General features: G+C 34.8%; 1 protein-coding gene across 1 annotated transcript in view; it reads left to right on the top strand.

The window, feature by feature from the left end:
* Nucleotides 1–17,607, top strand: part of LOC127522225 (uncharacterized) — an 884,749-nt gene that overhangs the window by 66,774 nt on the left and 800,368 nt on the right. The window lies entirely within an intron of this gene.

The raw sequence follows: 17,607 nt of genomic DNA, 5'->3' as shown, positions 1-17,607 counted from the left end.
TAAGTAAATATTAAGTAAAATAAATATAAATTTAATTTCAGCAATTGTTATGGATGTGTTTATACTATCATTAAATTAATGATATTTCACCCATTGGCCCTGCTCTCTAAGATATCAGCGTCGGTCATCGGTTGACCAGTAATCAAAGAAACCTCAATCGCTTTAATCCAGTAAATGTTAATCTTAAAATATTAATAACTAATACAATTTAAGTAATTTTAGATTTAGTAGTAATTTTAGATTAGATTTAAGTAATCTTAGCTTAAATCATTAAAGATTTCATTGCAACAAGACATATACATGTGAATGCAGGCATTTTTTCAGACATCCCTAACCCTAAAATTTACATAAACTCCGGAACATAACATTTACATAAATTCTCAAGCTTTGTTGTTGTTGAGCAACCGAAGCGTGAGCTGTTGAAGCAACGCCTTCTTTTGGAAAGCGGGCTGCAAGCAGCAGCTCATTTGCATCTAAAGGGACACACACAAAAAAGGCACGTTTTTGCTCACACCCAAATAGGGGCAAATTTGACAAGCTATAATAAATGATCTGTGGGGTATTTTGAGCTGAAACTTCACAGACACATTCTGGGGACACCAGAGACTTATATTACATCTTGTGAAAGGGGCATTATAGGTCCCCTTTAAGTGTCCCCAAAGAAGTGAGCCAAAGGCAACAGTGGCAAGAACCCAAACTCCATCAGGTGAAAGAAATATAGAAAAAAATCATTGGAGAAACCAGGCTCAGCTATAAAAAAGCTAGAAATCTTAACACAAATATTTTATTTTTCATTCTTCATATTTTTCACATGCTTCATTTTACCCCTTCATTTTTACTTCATTTATTTTGTACAGGAAATGCTAGTTTTTGAGGAGTATTCATATTTTAGCTCTGCCTCTTTACTGTATATATGCTACTTATGTAAAAATAATAATTGAAAATATATTTAATATTTGTATGTAGAAAATGTATTGATGTGTTCCATCTAATTCTGTGATGTGATTTATTTCTCTTGTAGGTTAAATGACTGTAACTTAACAGACAAAAGCTGCTCAGCTCTGGCTGCAGTTCTTGGAGCAGATACTAATCTGAGAGAGCTGAACATGAACAATAATAATCTGCAGGATTTAGGATTGAAGCTGCTCTGCACTGGACTGAAGAATATAAACTGTAAATTGGAGATACTGAGGTAAGTTGAGCCACAGGAGTCAAATGCCGAGAGTGAGGTGCAATGACTGACGGGATGTTGTCAGAGGCAAAAGCGCAAGAGAACTTTTGTTAATAAATGTTGCATTTTTTTGTTTAAAGTGCCCCTATTATGGATTTTTGAAAATTATCTTTTATGTAGTGTGAAACATAGTTCTAAATGATTGAAAACATCCTGCAAAGTTTTAAATCTGAAAGTGCACCGTATATTAAGTTATTGTCTCTCAAAAGTAAGAGTAGACTCTGAATCAATTAAACGAGTCATTTGTAAAACGAATCTTAAGCTGTAAGTACGATTAATAATTGTTGCCACATTTGACAGACTGACTGTTTTGTAGGAAAGAATGTAGTTATAATTCTCACAGAGAATTAAGGAGCCAAGATACAAAACTGCCCCCTAACAAAAAGACTAGTAAAAAAATACATTAAATTCTTCTATACAAATATGCGATTAGCAAGGACTAAAATCCAGTGTCTTACATCCACACAGTTCTGAGTTTCAGTTCAATGGCCTAAGTAGACTAACATTACTGGACTGAAACCCTTATAGGGTTCAATCTGAACATGTCAGTGACGTCTCCGCGTCCAAATTCCAAGCCAGAGTCACCTCATTCTCTGTAGCATGTACAATACGTATTTATCCTAGTTGTGTGTTGTGTTCGCTCCGTGCAGCTTGTAGGTCTCCGGCTAACCAGCTAACAGCAGTATGTGTTCGCTCGCAATTGTCTCGAAATGTGTCCAATGTTTTTTGCTGTTATTACTTGGAGTTATGATAAAGAATAGAGTAATACGTTGGTGTACAACTGCAGTGCTTTATCAATACGTTTCTGCATTGCACTTACGCATATACCATGACTGTGTGTTTACCACCGAGCTGTGGGCTAGGTTCGCTAACATAAACAACACAAAGCAACTTAATTCCACTCTGAGTCTTTATTTTTAGAACAGAGCGGATCACCATCATTATTATTATAATATAATGTAAGTGATGCAAGCACTATATACTGTACTCCGTGTTAACCAGCAGAAGTCATCTGACCAATCACCGCAGACTAGCGTCACGCAAACAAGGGGTTCGGCAAAATGAATCATTGAGCGAATCATTTGGGAGTTGTTGAGCAAATAAAGTAAAAATAAATGCATATTATAAGACAATTAATGTGTTTTTTGACCTTGCATGATTTTAAACCTGTTGTTGGGGACTTCCAAAACAAAAATAGGAACCTTTCAAATGCCATAATAGGGGCACTTTAATATATGTGAGTTTGTTTTTGTTTTATTGTTGCTGTGTTTTTCATTAAAAAATAATAATTAACTACGAACTAAGCATTCGTTTAAAAACCCAAAGATCTTTTATTTATTTGTTACAATGTGGGTATACCATATCATCCGTCTTATTAATTTTGGTAATAAAAGTCCAATGTTTAAAAAGCGCAATGGGCTCAGTGCTCAGGATGGTGTCTTTGAGATTTGGTGGTGTGAGTGTGTGCAGGTTTACCTCCACTCATACTCTTTCAGTCTTAGTGATGTTCGCATTTACTGTAAGAAGAAACTATTATATGAAGCTTGGCTAGGTATAATTAATTTTTTTTTTTAATTAAAGAGAAGATGGGGTTACACTTTATTTTACAGTGCTGTAGTTACATTGTAATTACTCAAATAAGTACTGAGTACTATTAATTAATTACATGTACTTACTATAGAGTTAGAGTTACAGTTAGGGTTAGGGTTTGGTTTAGGGTTAGTTACTTGTAATTATGCATAATTTACTGTTATTACTATAGGAAGTACATGTAGTAATGTGTAACTACGGTACTGTAAAATAAAGTGTTACCGAAGATGGTGGTCTATCAGAGATGAAAGAAAACATTCTTACATTATTGTGTACCTCTGTGGCTGTGCTGTAATTCATCAAGATGCGCAGAGATTATCTTTCATTCTTTCTCCTCTTGTTTGTCTCCATATTCAGTTGTCAGTTTTTGCAACTAACTTTCAATACATTTGTACAAAGAACAAAATCAGGGTTCCCACGCGCCTTGAAAGTACTTGGATTTCAGACACATGAATTCAAGGCCTGGAAAGTACTTGAAAACAAATATTGGTCTTTGAAAGTGCTTGAATTAAATTTGAAATAAATTTTGTGAAAATTATAACAGATCCTCCATAGTCCTATAGTATATTTGTTTTGGAATATTATTTTACAATCAGTTTCCGAGTGTTTTCCATTGCGGTACTTTCCCTTGCTTGTTATTAGGCGGGGTTTGGACATTTGAGCAGCTGTGACACTTGCTGTGTCTGAAATGAACATTCTTATAGGGGTGTGCGATTTTGATCGTGGACAATTAAAAGGTCTCCACGATCGGCTTTTGAAGAAATATCGTTGTATCGTGCTATAGTGCTTTCTGTCAGTTGCAGTCCTGGCGCCTCTGTCTCAACATACTGTGAAGTACAATGTGACATACATTCACATCACATGTTAACACAGCAGTAGAGTTATACTCACAGAACACTGCAGTTATTCACAATCACAAAAGTTTATTATTTGCATGAGTTTTAAAGCCTTGCCGGTTAAACACTTTATCTGCGTTCTGGTCTAAAGAAGCGCACACACTCTGAAAGCCTGTCAAACACTGCATTTGCTGGAAAAAAGTTATCATTCGCATCTTATTCTGCTAAAACTGTCAAATACACACAAGGTTTACACCATCGGTTAAGTGTAAAGTGAAAGTAAACAGTTGAGAGACAACTGAATGCGTGTCAATATATAAGATGCGCGCATTAAAGGGACAGACAACACACGCTGCGACTTGTCCTTAAAGGGATAGTTCAACCAAAAATGAAAATTCTGTCTTTATTTACTCACTCTATAGTGAGTAAATATCACCCACCCCTACTTATTAATAAGAATATTATGCATATTGTGTAGAGTTAGTTGTCCCCCAAGGGGGCGTTCTCCCCACTCTACCCTAAATTCACAATTGCGAGTTAAAAAGTCAGAATTGCGTGATTATAAAGCCACAATTGTGTCTTGTAAAGTCAGAATTGAGATATATAAATTGCAATTTTTCAAATTGCAGATTTTTTTTTCTCAGAAGTGCTCATTTATATCTCTCAATTCTAACTTTTTTCTCAGAATTGCAAGCTTATGTCTATAATATATTGTATATATTCTGACAATTACGATCCATATGATTTTTTTTTCACTCAATTGCAAAATTAATTATTTTTTACAATATTCTCTCTATATTATAATGTTTTTACTCAAGTAATGATTCATAAAAAATGAAAACCAAAAGTGTGGAAAGATTGTTAATATTAGGGATAAGAAAGCTGCAACTGGTTTTAATATATTTCCAAAATTAATGTACAAATGATTCTAACCTCTTCTGGGTTAAAATGGATGCAAATGCAATAGGAGGGTTAAAATGTTAAGAACTGTAAGAGGTCTTTCATGACGCTCCATATGCTGGGATGTGAATTTGATAGGTGCTTGATATAAAATAAATTTAAAAAGTCCTTGAAATTCATTGAATCTGGTGATCATGAAAGAGTGGGAACCCTGACAAAATAAAATTCACTTTGAGGATTTCTATTGTTCAGGTTTAACTGATTAATCATCTGAATGTTTTCATTCCTGTTCTAGACTCTCTAACTGCAGTGTAACAGAAGATGGTTATAAAGCTCTGGCTTCAGCTCTGAGATCAAACCCTTCACACCTGATAGAGCTGGATCTCACAGGAAATGATCCTGGACAATCAGGAGTGAAGGAGCTCAGTGATTTACTACAGGATCCAAACTGTCAACTGAAGACACTGAGGTGAGACGGGATGAAATAATGAACATTATTAACAAAATATGCAAGCTAACAAAATATGGAGGCTAAGTAGTCATAACAAATATATCATTTTAGTCATACAATAAGTTAGACAATTTGTTGCATCAAAATGATCAAGATCAGATCAGATGCTGCAGGTTCTGACATGATGATAATAACCATCAACACAGTTTAGTTGTGGTTCAAGCTACAGGTCAAATAGACATTATGGGTCAGTATATGTGCTATTCTGGAGCAGTGTTGGGTGTAATGCGTTACTGTAATTAAATTACTTATCCACTGAAAAAGTAAAGTAAGGGATTACTGTTCATTTTTAGGTAATTTAATTTCAGTTGCTTATAATGTACTTGCGTTACATACTGTAAATTAGTTCAATGGTTCTGTTTAAATCAATATTGAATTTAAAATCTAAATTTGTTGTCTAAAGGTAAAAGTGAACGCTGCCTCTTTAAAATTGTTAGCTGTAGTGCAGTTGCGCGTGAGTTCGCAACTTCGCTCCAGTTGGCTGTGTAGACGCTGTCTGAAGATGTCGGCAGAAGCGAGTGGCTGTTTTGCAGAATGGAAATAATCCAATTACTTCACTTTTTTTGACACAGGTAGGCAAGAACATTACTGTAAAATGTAAGCTATGTCCTAGAGAGAAAAAACTGCGCGCGCTCTGTGAGAGACGGATTTCAGTCAGTGTGCTCTCACATAAATGTTCAAATACACACACAGTTATGTCAAAATGCCCGTCTTGGCATATATTCGCGTTGGTTATGTGAATACGAACAGCAAGTGTAACAGCATATTGTCTCCGTCCATTATCAAACAACAAAAGAAAAGCTTAAATAAGGATTAATCTATATTTAATTTATACAGTTATGACTATGCAGATTTATTTTATATTTGATTATTCAATTTCTGTGGTATTTTTACATACTACTATTAGACCTACCTGGAAAAAAATATATAGAATTTTTCATTTGTATTTTTATATATTTTTACCGTGGTATCGACTTTGGTATCGAGTATTGTGCACTTTTGGTGGTGTCGGTACCGACTACTAGATTTTTCTGACATCCCTATTTGTTACTAAAAAATTTTAAGTATTAAAAAGTAAATAAAAGTATTATAGTTTATGTTTTAATAAAGTTAAAATGTTTTAAAAAGCTATAAAAGGCTAAACTATTCCATGTTTGACTAAATTATTAAGAGTTTCCTTTCTATTGTCTATCCGGTCAAGGTTTATAAGGATTTTAAGAAGTAATTAGTAAGTTACTTATTGAGTAATTAATTAGAAAAGTATTTTAAATACAACATTGATGATGTAATTAGTAATGGATTTGTAAAAATCGCATTTCATGTGATTTTTGGCCATTCAGGATGGGTCAATACCACAATTTTGGCTTTGGTACGGTACCACAATCTAATACCGGTATATCGGTATTAAATCGATACCATACAGGGTCTAAATTTTGGTGCGGGTATTGCGCATAATTATTCTCATTCTCGCAGGTTGTGCGTTTACAAAGCGGGAAATTATCGCAAATGTTTATTAGTAAATTAATCAACACAGATTATCACATCAAATCAGTAATTGGTTACCACTTATAGCACACTTGAACCCATAGTCTATTACAAGTGTTACCTAAATACATTTTTAAAATACAGAGATAGTATATTAAAAGCACATTTTAGTTCATATTTCATGGTGTTTCAAAATAGCACAGTTGAGAACACTTAGATGTTCTTAAGATTATCTTAAGAAGTACTAATGAAGAATCTTTAGTATATTAAGTACAAAATTAGTGTGCGAAAATAGAGCACTTTAAGTACATATGCGCCCTGCGATACAACACTCTCGTGCGCGTTACAGACAACTGACGGAAATCACTTGCCCACGTTTTTTTAAACCCATTTTGAACATCCAAGCGATTTTATCATTCAGTAGTAACGTACTTGGCAGCTCTGTGAGAGATGGTTTCTTTGCGCTTATACCAACAAACAACGCACACACAAGCCGCCTGTATAGAGCTCGCGCCTTCCAAATTGAGTTGTTTTACCTTAAACGGTATTTAATGTATTAACAGTGACTATTCAGTGTTATTTTACATTTGATTACTTTATTAAATTTCTGTAACTAGCATTTCTGTACCTGAATACTTCTGTAAGAACTAGCTAAACTTAAGTGCAAATATTAGGAGATAAACATCATTGGTTCAAACGCACGCTGGAGCTTTCATGTTATCTAAACCATATGATCTTATGTACGTGTGTGTAGGTTTGATGGTTCTTCATCATTTTTATAAGCAAAGCAATTCCAAATTATACGTCTACTGCTGTCATTATTAACAAAGAATAAACACTAACAAGAAGCGAAACTCAATAGAACGTTCCATTGGAACACCAGCGCCCAGCAGCAGCTCTGCGTTTCCGCCATTTTGGGGTGAAAGTCGGTCGAGTCGGTCCACTAGCTTCTATGGCAATATCAGCTGCTTTGTTAAAAAAAACAAAGTACATTAAAGCTAAAATCCAACCTGAATCATGACAACAGAATAAAATACTATCACTAGTGATCATCAAATCCTTTTAACAGTTTATTTTACAGACTTTTTGTTTAAGTCTTCCTCTTTTTTCACAAAACCTTTGCTCTCTAGAAACGCAGTCAGTTTGGGTTAAAATTCGTTGAAGTTCAAGTATTAGCATTATAAACACTGAATTAATACCAACATATGAAATTAAATTAAGGACATGCATCAGAATAATTGGGAATGTTGGACAATAAATATATAACAGAAAATAACAGCTTGTTTTTGCAGTGTTGTGTGTTAAAGCAAAAGTGTCCAAAAGTGGGAATTATGCGATAACGGACACAGCAATGCATCATGTGTTATAAGATCGTTATGTTTGTAGCGTGATCCATTAAAACATGCAATATTCAATTCAGACCTAGTGGAGTGATTATTACTATTACTCCACTAGGTCTGAAATATATTGTTCACTGCAAACATGATGATCTTACATTCATTCATTATTAATTTACTATTAATAAATGTGTAAAGTTGCATAAAATGGAAATACTCAATAAAGTAGGCTAACTACGTTACCTCAGATGGATGAATGGTTGGATTCCACAACTGGTAAAATAAAACATATATAAGACAATAAACAACATTTACTGTAGGAGCCATAAAATTTACTGATGACTTAATTTAAAAAATGTTCTATTGCGCTTCTGATTTGGTTGTGAAATTCGCCGATTTTGGGTGTGTAAGATGTGAAGGATTTTATGGTCCAGTTGGCATTTTCACCCCATAATGGCGGCCGCGCTACCGGAGCGCCATCTAGTGGCTGTTGCCCAAAAAGGATCAGAGTTTCGCCTCTTGGGTTCTGTACTCTTTGTTATTAATTAGTTTTGGGCGTGTTGAGTGAGATTCTACTGCTTTATCCATTTTGTTCCTCTATGTTGTCACATTTGACGGTTTCGCGTCAGTTTGTGTAGCACACTGCCACCTAGCGGTGAACTTCAGAACAGCAGCATATACCGAAATGAGCAAAATCATGATATCTTCATGGTATTTTCACAGTACCGGTATACAGTGCATCCTATTCAGACTTGCTAAATCTGATCAGATTTCAATCGGATATGCGCAAAAATTGGATTTGGACTGACAGTCTGAATGAGGCTTATGAGACTCCAGCTTAAAAGCCAGAAAGATCTTGAGGCCTTAATTTCACACTCTGTATTCATACTGAAAATCATGATCTAGTGAGCTTTTGCCCTTCTGCTCTGTGGGACGTTTCTGTTCTTATGAGTTTGCTTTAGGACTGAGTGTCGCTCGAGTTTCTTTTTTAAATATCTCTGACTATCAGACTTTGTTTTCAAGTATTTATATATTTATTTGTATATTTAAATGTTCAAAGAAAAGTGTTACATCTAAATAACTAACTAGAGCTTGTCTTTAGAACAGTAATTGAGTTTTTTTATCTTATTAGTCATGTTTGTAATGCAACAGACATTTAGTTGAGAACTGAATTGACTCTTCTGCAGGTTTTTGAGTGCTGCTGCAGATGAAGCCTGTCAGTATGTGGAGGGAGTTGTGGGTAAAAACCCGTTACTCCTGAGAGAGCTTTTTTTTTTTTTTTTTTTTTTTTTTTTTTGGCGCACAAAAAGTATTCTCATTGCTTCATAACATTAAGGTTGAACCACTGTAGTCACATGAACTTTTTTAAATATGTCTTTACCTTTCTGGGCATTTGAAAGTGTATATTATCTTGCTGTCAATGCAGGCTTCACTGAGCCATCAGATTTTATCAAAAATATCTTAATTTGTGTTCTGAAGATGAACGAAGGTCTTACGGTTGTAGAGGGTGAGTAAATAATGACAGAATTTTCATTTTTAGGTGAACTAACCCTTTAATTTATCATAACAGAATCAAACATTAAGTCTGTTAGAACACCATCAGTGGAAACAGCTGATTCGTCACGTGGGTTTAATGTTCGCTGTCAGAATTTATTCGGCAAATGTTTCCGTCTCCCATTATTCCCATTAACTCTTTTTTGCACAAGTCAAAAACCACCTCAAGCGAGCATAAAAACTTTTTTCTGACTCTTTTTCCAAAATGTGGTGTTTCCATCTGTCGTTTCTGATGCGGTACTTAAAAATGTGCATAAAAACAGGGTGATGAAGTCTGGACTTTAATTAGGTCATTCCCAAACTTTAATTTTCTCAATTTTCGACCATTTTCAGGTTGCTTGTTGTGAATCATTCAGATCAAAGACTTTCACAGCTCTACAGTTTTAGATAATTGAAACATTGAAAGTGATGTTGATGTCTAACATATTAAAGTTCTCTGTGTCTTTTGTTTGCCTCCATATTCAGTTGTCAGTTTTTACAACTAACTTTCAATACATTCATACAAAGAACAAAATAAAATTCACTTTGAGGATTTATTTTGTTCAGGTTTAACTGATTAATCATCTGAATGTTTTCATTCCTGTTCTAGACTCTCTAACTGCAGTGTAACAGAAGAAGGTTATAAAGCTCTGGCTTCAGCTCTGAGATCAAACCCTTCACACCTGATAGAGCTGGATCTCACAGGAAATGATCCTGGACAATCAGGAGTGAAGGAGCTCAGTGATTTACTACAGGATCCAAACTGTCAACTGAAGACACTGAGGTGAGACGGGATGAAATAATTATCAAAATTAGTTATATGCAGGCTAAATATTCATAACAAATATATCATTTTAGTTACACAATAAGCTGGACAATTTGTTGCATCAAAATGATCAAGATCAGATCAGATGCTGCAGGTTCTGACATGATGATGATAACCGTCAACACAGTTTAGTTGTGGTTCAAGCTACAGGTCAAATAGACATTATGGGTCAGTATATGTGCTATTCTGGAGTATGGTATACCTCGACAATTAACATGCATAATTTTGTTTTTGTGCACACTTCTCATTAAAAATTCTAGATAATCTTTCAGTCAAATTGTTTTCTGAACACAATTGTTTTCCATCAAGCCCAGATTCACTGTATCTCTACAGCAGGTCTATGAGTCTCCAGATGTTCACAAACATGCAGTTTCACAAGCCAGTTTTCTCTGCTGATGTTTCTCACTCCTCCTGCTTAAAAGCCAGAAAGATCTTGAGGCCTTAATTTCACACTCTGTATTCATACTGAAAATCATGATCTAGTGAGCTTTTGCCCTTCTGCTCTGTGGGACGTTTCTGTTCTTATGAGTTTGCTTTAGGACTGAGTGTCGCTCGAGTTTCTTTTTTAAATATCTCTGACTATCAGACTTTGTTTTCAAATATTTATATATTTATTTGTGTATTTAAATGTTCAAAGAAAAGTGTTACATCTAAATAACTAACTAGAGCTTGTCTTCAGAACAATAATTAAGTTTTTTATCTTATCAATCATGTTTGTAATGCAACAGACATTTAGTTGAGAACTGAATTGACTCTTCTGCAGGTTTTTGAGTGCTGCTGCAGATGAAGCCTGTCAGTATGTGGAGAGAGTTGTGGGTAAAAACCCGTTACTCCTGAGAGAGCTGAATCTGAGTGAACGTGAACTAGGAAACACACGAGTGAATCAGATCGCTGCTCTACTGCAGGATAAACACTGTCGACTCAAAACACTGATGTGAGTATTGTTCATTTATTTGAAATATTACATTACTTTTAATTGTAATGTTACTGAAGCTGATAATAATATTTCCTCACATATTTGAGTCAGAGCAGTTTTTTTCTCAGGTACAACAATGTAAAGAAATACAATTAAACAGGAAATTAAAAACACAATTTAAATGTGACATCAAGCTTTAAATATTTAATTAATAATTTAATTATTTCAGTTACTGTAGAGGGAGATCAATGGTTTTCTTCCAGAGCTTAGAAAACTCTTCAAATAAGTGATAGATTGAAAAATCAGCTGCTCTATAAACACAGAGATGTCTTTCCTAACTTTCACAGGTTAATTCTGTGTAAATTAAATATAAGTGTGTATATATTGATGCTCTTTTTGAACACGACTGCTGAATGTGATCATGTTTACTGATTGCTGGTGTGTAACAAAGTTTTTTGTGACATCAGAACTGTTCATAACTGCTTTCAGTTTAATGTTTGTATTTCACAAAATGTAAAATGTCTAATTTTGGTGCAGCATTTACTGTAACTTTTGAACAAATGCATTTTAGAAATCTGTGATCAGAATCTGCCTGTAATAAGATCCACTGAAGGCAAGTTGTCTGAACACAAGTGCAGCTTTATTCTAGTGATGTTACTCCTGATATCGAGGCTTCGAAGCTTGTGTCAAGAACATCAGGTTCTTCCCGCCGGAGCTCCGTATCGAGACTTGTGTTGTTTTAGTGAAATGACGTCACCGGTGACGTTCGAAGCCTTGTTTGAGTGAAGTGCTTCGAGAAGGTGTTCATTTTTGGTGGAACAATGTTTTTTTTTTTCCCTCTCGTGTTACACAAGCACTTCCACTTCTCTCTGTCAGTCCACCTTAATCACTTTCACTTTTTTATCCGGTTTAAAGAACTTTGTTTTTTCTCGTATGTTCAACAACAGCATTGCCCAGTTACAAAATTATGAAACATTATAAAACAACACTGAACATAAATACTTCACAGAACTACTTATTTATTTATTTATTTATTTATTTATTTATTTGTGTATGTTAATGTATCATGAACCATGTAACACACATTTTGGTGCTGTAAAACTAAACTTCCTGCACCATATTTCCATTGATCATCATGTGTCTCTGTGTGCATTCAAAGCCTCGAGAAATGAACCACTTTTCAACACATCTGGCTGGAAAGCTTCATGAAGCTTCATCTCGCCACCACTGCTTTATTCAAATAAACGTGAACAAAAATTAAAATAACAAAAAAACTAAGAAACATGAACATAAAACTCACCAACAGCAGTTACAGGGAACAAAGACAGACAAAAGACAATGATAACATGAGGGCTATATATACACACAGACACTAATGAACAAACAAGAAACACCTAAACACAATGAACCAATGAAAACGTGACACATGAAACAAGGAACCAATCAGAACATGACACATGAACAGGGGGAGCACATGACAAGATCACATGAGGAGCAAGACTGTGAGAATTATACAAAATAAAAGACATGAAAACATAAACTAAACTAAACCCAGAACAGACGTGACACTGCCTCACGGTGCAGCACTAAAGCAGATGAACCTTTTCCAAAACTTGTTTGATTGTCTTCTGCTTCAGGAAATACTTTCATTCCTTAATCTGTTAATGTTCGTTTATACAATTATTCATTGTTCATGTTCGTTCACAGTGGATTAACTAATGTTAACAGAAAACTTTTGTATTTAAAACTGTATTAGTAAATGTTGAAACTTACATTAAGGTTATTAAATGCTGTACTAGTATTGTCCACCATTGGTTCATGTTAACTAATGTAGTTAATGTTCACAAATGAAAGATTATTGTAAAGTGTTAGTGAGTCGACAATGTGTCTGAAAACAACCGACATAAACACATTTGTCCCAGTGATCAAACCAAGAGTGACATTGACACGAAACAACCTTAAAGATGAGATGAAATGAATGTGTAAACTAACATTAATAGATTGATGATTTCAACCTTTGTATTGTTACAATGTCAGTAGTATATTTAAATGAACAATGTGTCGTCTTTCTCCATGTTACCTGCACCTGGATATCCCTGTTTATTTGTCAGCAAAAGTCTGCTGGATGAAGCTAAACATGTTAGTTGATCATCATAGATCTGAGTCATTGTCTTTTCTCTTTCTGTCTTCAGTCTGTATGAATGCAGTATTACAGAGAAACAGTGTGTCATCCTGACTTCAGCTCTGAAATCAAACCCGTCACACCTGAGAGAGCTGAACCTGAGCGGGAATGAACTAGGAAACACAGGAGTGAAGCACTTATGTGACGTACTGAAGGATTCACACTGTAAACTGGAGAGATTGAGGTCAGTAACATTCTTCACATACAAGAATCAAAATGCTTAAAATCACTTTAACAGTTTAAACTAAAACACTTTATACTCAATATCTCACAATGAGTCTGAGTTGAAGTCTTGACTTTAATAAGGCCATTCCCAAACTTTAATTTTCTTACTTTTCAACCATTTTCAGGTTGCTTGCTGTGAATCATTCAGATCAAAGACTTTCACAGCTCTACAGTTTTAGATAATTGAAATCTTGAAAGTGATGTTGATGTCTAACATATTAAAGTTCTCTGTGTCTTTTGTTTGTCTCCATATTCAGTTGTCAGTTTTTACAACTAACTTTCAATACTTTTGTACAAAGAACAAAATAAAATTCACTTCGAGGATTTATTTTGTTCAGGTTTAACTGATTAATCATCTGAATGTTTTCATTCCTGTTCTAGACTCTCTAACTGCAGTGTAACAGAAGAAGGTTATAAAGCTCTGGCTTCAGCTCTGAGATCAAACCCTTCACACCTGATAGAGCTGGATCTCACAGGAAATGATCCTGGACAATCAGGAGTGAAGGAGCTCAGTGATTTACTACAGGATCCAAACTGTCAACTGAAGACACTGAGGTGAGACGGGATGAAATAATTATCAAAATTAGTTATATGCAGGCTAAATATTCATAACAAATATATTATTTTAGTTATACAATAAGCTGGACAATTTGTTGCATCAAAATGATCAAGATCAGATCAGATGCTGCAGGTTCTGACATGATGATGATAACCGTCAACACAGTTTAGTTGTGGTTCAAGCTACAGGTCAAATAGACATTATGGGTCAGTATATGTGCTATTCTGGAGTATGGTATACCTTGACAATTAACATGCATAATTTTGTTTTTGTGCACACTTCTCATTAAAAATTCTAGATAATCTTTCAGTCAAATTGTTTTCTGAACACAATTGTTTTCCATCAAGCCCAGATTCACTGTATCTCTACAGCAGGTCTATGAGTCTCCAGATGTTCACAAACATGCAGTTTCACAAGCCAGTTTTCTCTGCTGATGTTTCTCACTCCTCCTGCTTAAAAGCCAGAAAGATCTTGAGGCCTTAATTTCACACTCTGTATTCATACTGAAAATCATGATCTAGTGAGCTTTTGCCCTTCTGCTCTGTGGGACGTTTCTGTTCTTATGAGTTTGCTTTAGAACTGAGTGTCGCTCGAGTTCCTTTTAAATAACTCTATTAGACTTTATTTTCAAGTATTTATATATTTGAAGTGTTCATTTGCAAAAACCGATAAACGCCACTTTAAAAAAAAATAAATAAATAAATAAAAAACTGCTGTGTGTTATTCTCCACATATAGCACGTTCTGTACCCTAAATCCGTTTGGTCAGAAAAGCTGGTATTGTCCACTGTCAGGCATCGTGAGTTCACGTTTTACAGCAGAAACCGACAAGCGCCCTTGTTGTTTGTGTACAGAAACCGATAAGTCCGTTTTAGCGAATCAGCGCACAGTATTCAGGTCAGGTGACAAGGCTTCTAGTCACTTCAGAAAGACGCGCTAGCTGAGGGAAGTTTTGTCAAAGCTGACTAAAAGTGATCGAGGATTTATAATTTCGACTCCTGTAAGACCTTGTACACCATACACGTCTTACATGATGAACCCTTGGTTGTCCTTTTGCGTGTGTGTGTGTGTCGATCTGTTAGTTGGAGTGTTTGTGTGCACACGTGTGTTTGAGTGTGTTTTAAATGCAATTACTTGGTTTTGTTTAACTCTGAAACATGAAATGTGGAGTTAAATCTGTTTAAAAAACAAACTTTTAATAAATATAAAAAAACATAGTTTCAATGAACTTTAATTTTTTAATTTACCTGTATTTCTTGGAGTTATTATAACTTAATCAAAACAACCCAATAAAAAAACATGATTTGTGAGAATTAATAAAAATGGAGTTAACTGTTTTTGCAAATGAACTCTTCATTTATTTGTGTATTTAAATGTTCAAAGAAAAGTGTTACATCTAAATAACTAACTAGAGCTTGTCTTTAGTACAATAATTAAGTTTTTTATCTTATCAATCATGTTTGTAATGCAACAGACATTTAGTTGAGAACTGAATTGACTCTTCTGCAGGTTTTTGAGTGCTGCTGCAGATGAAGCCTGTCAGTATGTGAAGAGAGTTGTGGGTAAAAACCCGTTACTCCTGAGAGAGCTGAATCTGAGTTATCATGAACTAGGAGACACACGAGTGAATCAGATCGCTGCTCTACTGCAGGATAAACACTGTCGACTCAAAACACTGACGTGAGTATTGTTCATTTATTTAAAAATTTACATTACTTTTAATTGTAATATGACTGTAATATTTCCTCACGTATTTGAGTCAGAGCAGTTTTTTTCTCAGCCACAACAATGTAAAGAAATACAATTAAACAGGAAATTAAAAACACAATTTAAATGTGACATCAAGCTTTAAATATTTAATTAATAATTTAATTATTTCAGTTACTGTAGAGGGAGATCAATGGTTTTCTTCCAGAGTTTAGAAAACTCTTCAAATAAGTGATAGATTGAAAAAACAGCTGCTCTATAAACACAGAGATGTCTTTCTTAACTTTCACAGGTTAATTCTGTGTAAATTAAATATAAGTGTGTATATATTGATGCTCTTTTTGAACACGACTGCTGAATGTGATCATGTTTACTGATTGCTGGTGTGTAACAAAGTTTTTTGTGACATCAGAACTGTTCATAACTGCTTTCAGTTTAATGTTTGTATTTCACAAAATGTAAAATGTCTAATTTTGGTGCAGCATTTACTGTAACTTTTGAACAAGTGCATTTTAGAAATCTGTGATCAGAATCTGCCTGTAATAAGATCCACTGAAGGCAAGTTGACTGAACACAAGTGCAGCTTTATTCTAGTGATGTTACTCCTGATATCGAGGCTTCGAAGCTTGTGTCAAGAACATCAGGTTCTTCCCGCCGGAGCTCCGTATCGAGACTTGTGTTGTTTTAGTGAAATGACGTCACCGGTGACGTTCAAAGCCTCGTTTGAGTGAAGTGCTTCGAGAAGGGTTTCATTTTTGGTGGGACAATGTTTTTTTTTTCCCTCTCGTGTTACACAAGCACTTCCACTTCTCTCTGTCCAGTCCACCTTAATCACTTTCACTTTTTTATCCGGTTTAAAGAACTTAGTTTTTTCTCGTATGTTCAACAACAGCATTGCCGTTACAAAATTATGAAACATTATAAAACAACACTGAACATAAATACTTCACAGAACTAATTATTTATTTGTGTATGTTAATGTATCATGAACCATGTAACACACATTTTGGTGCTGTCGAACTAAACTTCCTGCACCATATTTCCATTGATCATCATGTGTCTCTGTGTGCATTCAAAGCCTCGAGAAATGAACCACTTTTCAACACATCTGGCTGGAAAGCTTCATGAAGCTTCATCTCGCCACCACTACTTTATTCAAATAAACGTGAACAAAAATTAAAATAAAAAAACACTTGGAAACTAAGAAACATGAACATAAACCTCACCAACAGCAGTTACAGGGAACAAAGACAGACAAAAGACAATGATAACATGAGGGCTATATATACACACAGACACTAATGAACAAACAAGAAACACCTGAACACAATGAACCAATGAAAACGTGTCACATGAAACAAGGAACCAATCAGAACATGACACATGAACAGGGGGAGCACATGACAAGATCACATGAGGAGCAAGACTGAGAATTATACAAAATAAAAGACATGAAAACATAAACTAAACTAAACCCAGAACAGACGTGACACTGCCTCACGGTGCAGCACTAAAGCAGATGAACCTTTTCCAAAACTTGTTTGATTGTCTTCTGCTTCAGGAAATACTTTCATTCCTTAATCTGTTAATGTTCGTTTATACAATTATTCATTGTTCATGTTCGTTCACAGTGGATTAACTAATGTTAAAAGAAAACTTTTGTATTTAAAACTGTATTAGTAAATGTTGAAACTTACATTAAGGTTATTAAATGCTGTACTAGTATTGTCCATCATTGGTTCATGTTAACTAATGTAGTTAATGTGAACA

The sequence above is a fragment of the Ctenopharyngodon idella genome, chromosome 2, assembly GCF_019924925.1.
Source record: "Ctenopharyngodon idella isolate HZGC_01 chromosome 2, HZGC01, whole genome shotgun sequence".
Classification (NCBI taxonomy): Eukaryota; Metazoa; Chordata; class Actinopteri; order Cypriniformes; family Xenocyprididae; genus Ctenopharyngodon; species Ctenopharyngodon idella.
Note: the sequence above shows the minus strand (reverse complement) of the source record. Positions and strands in the feature narration are given on the sequence as shown.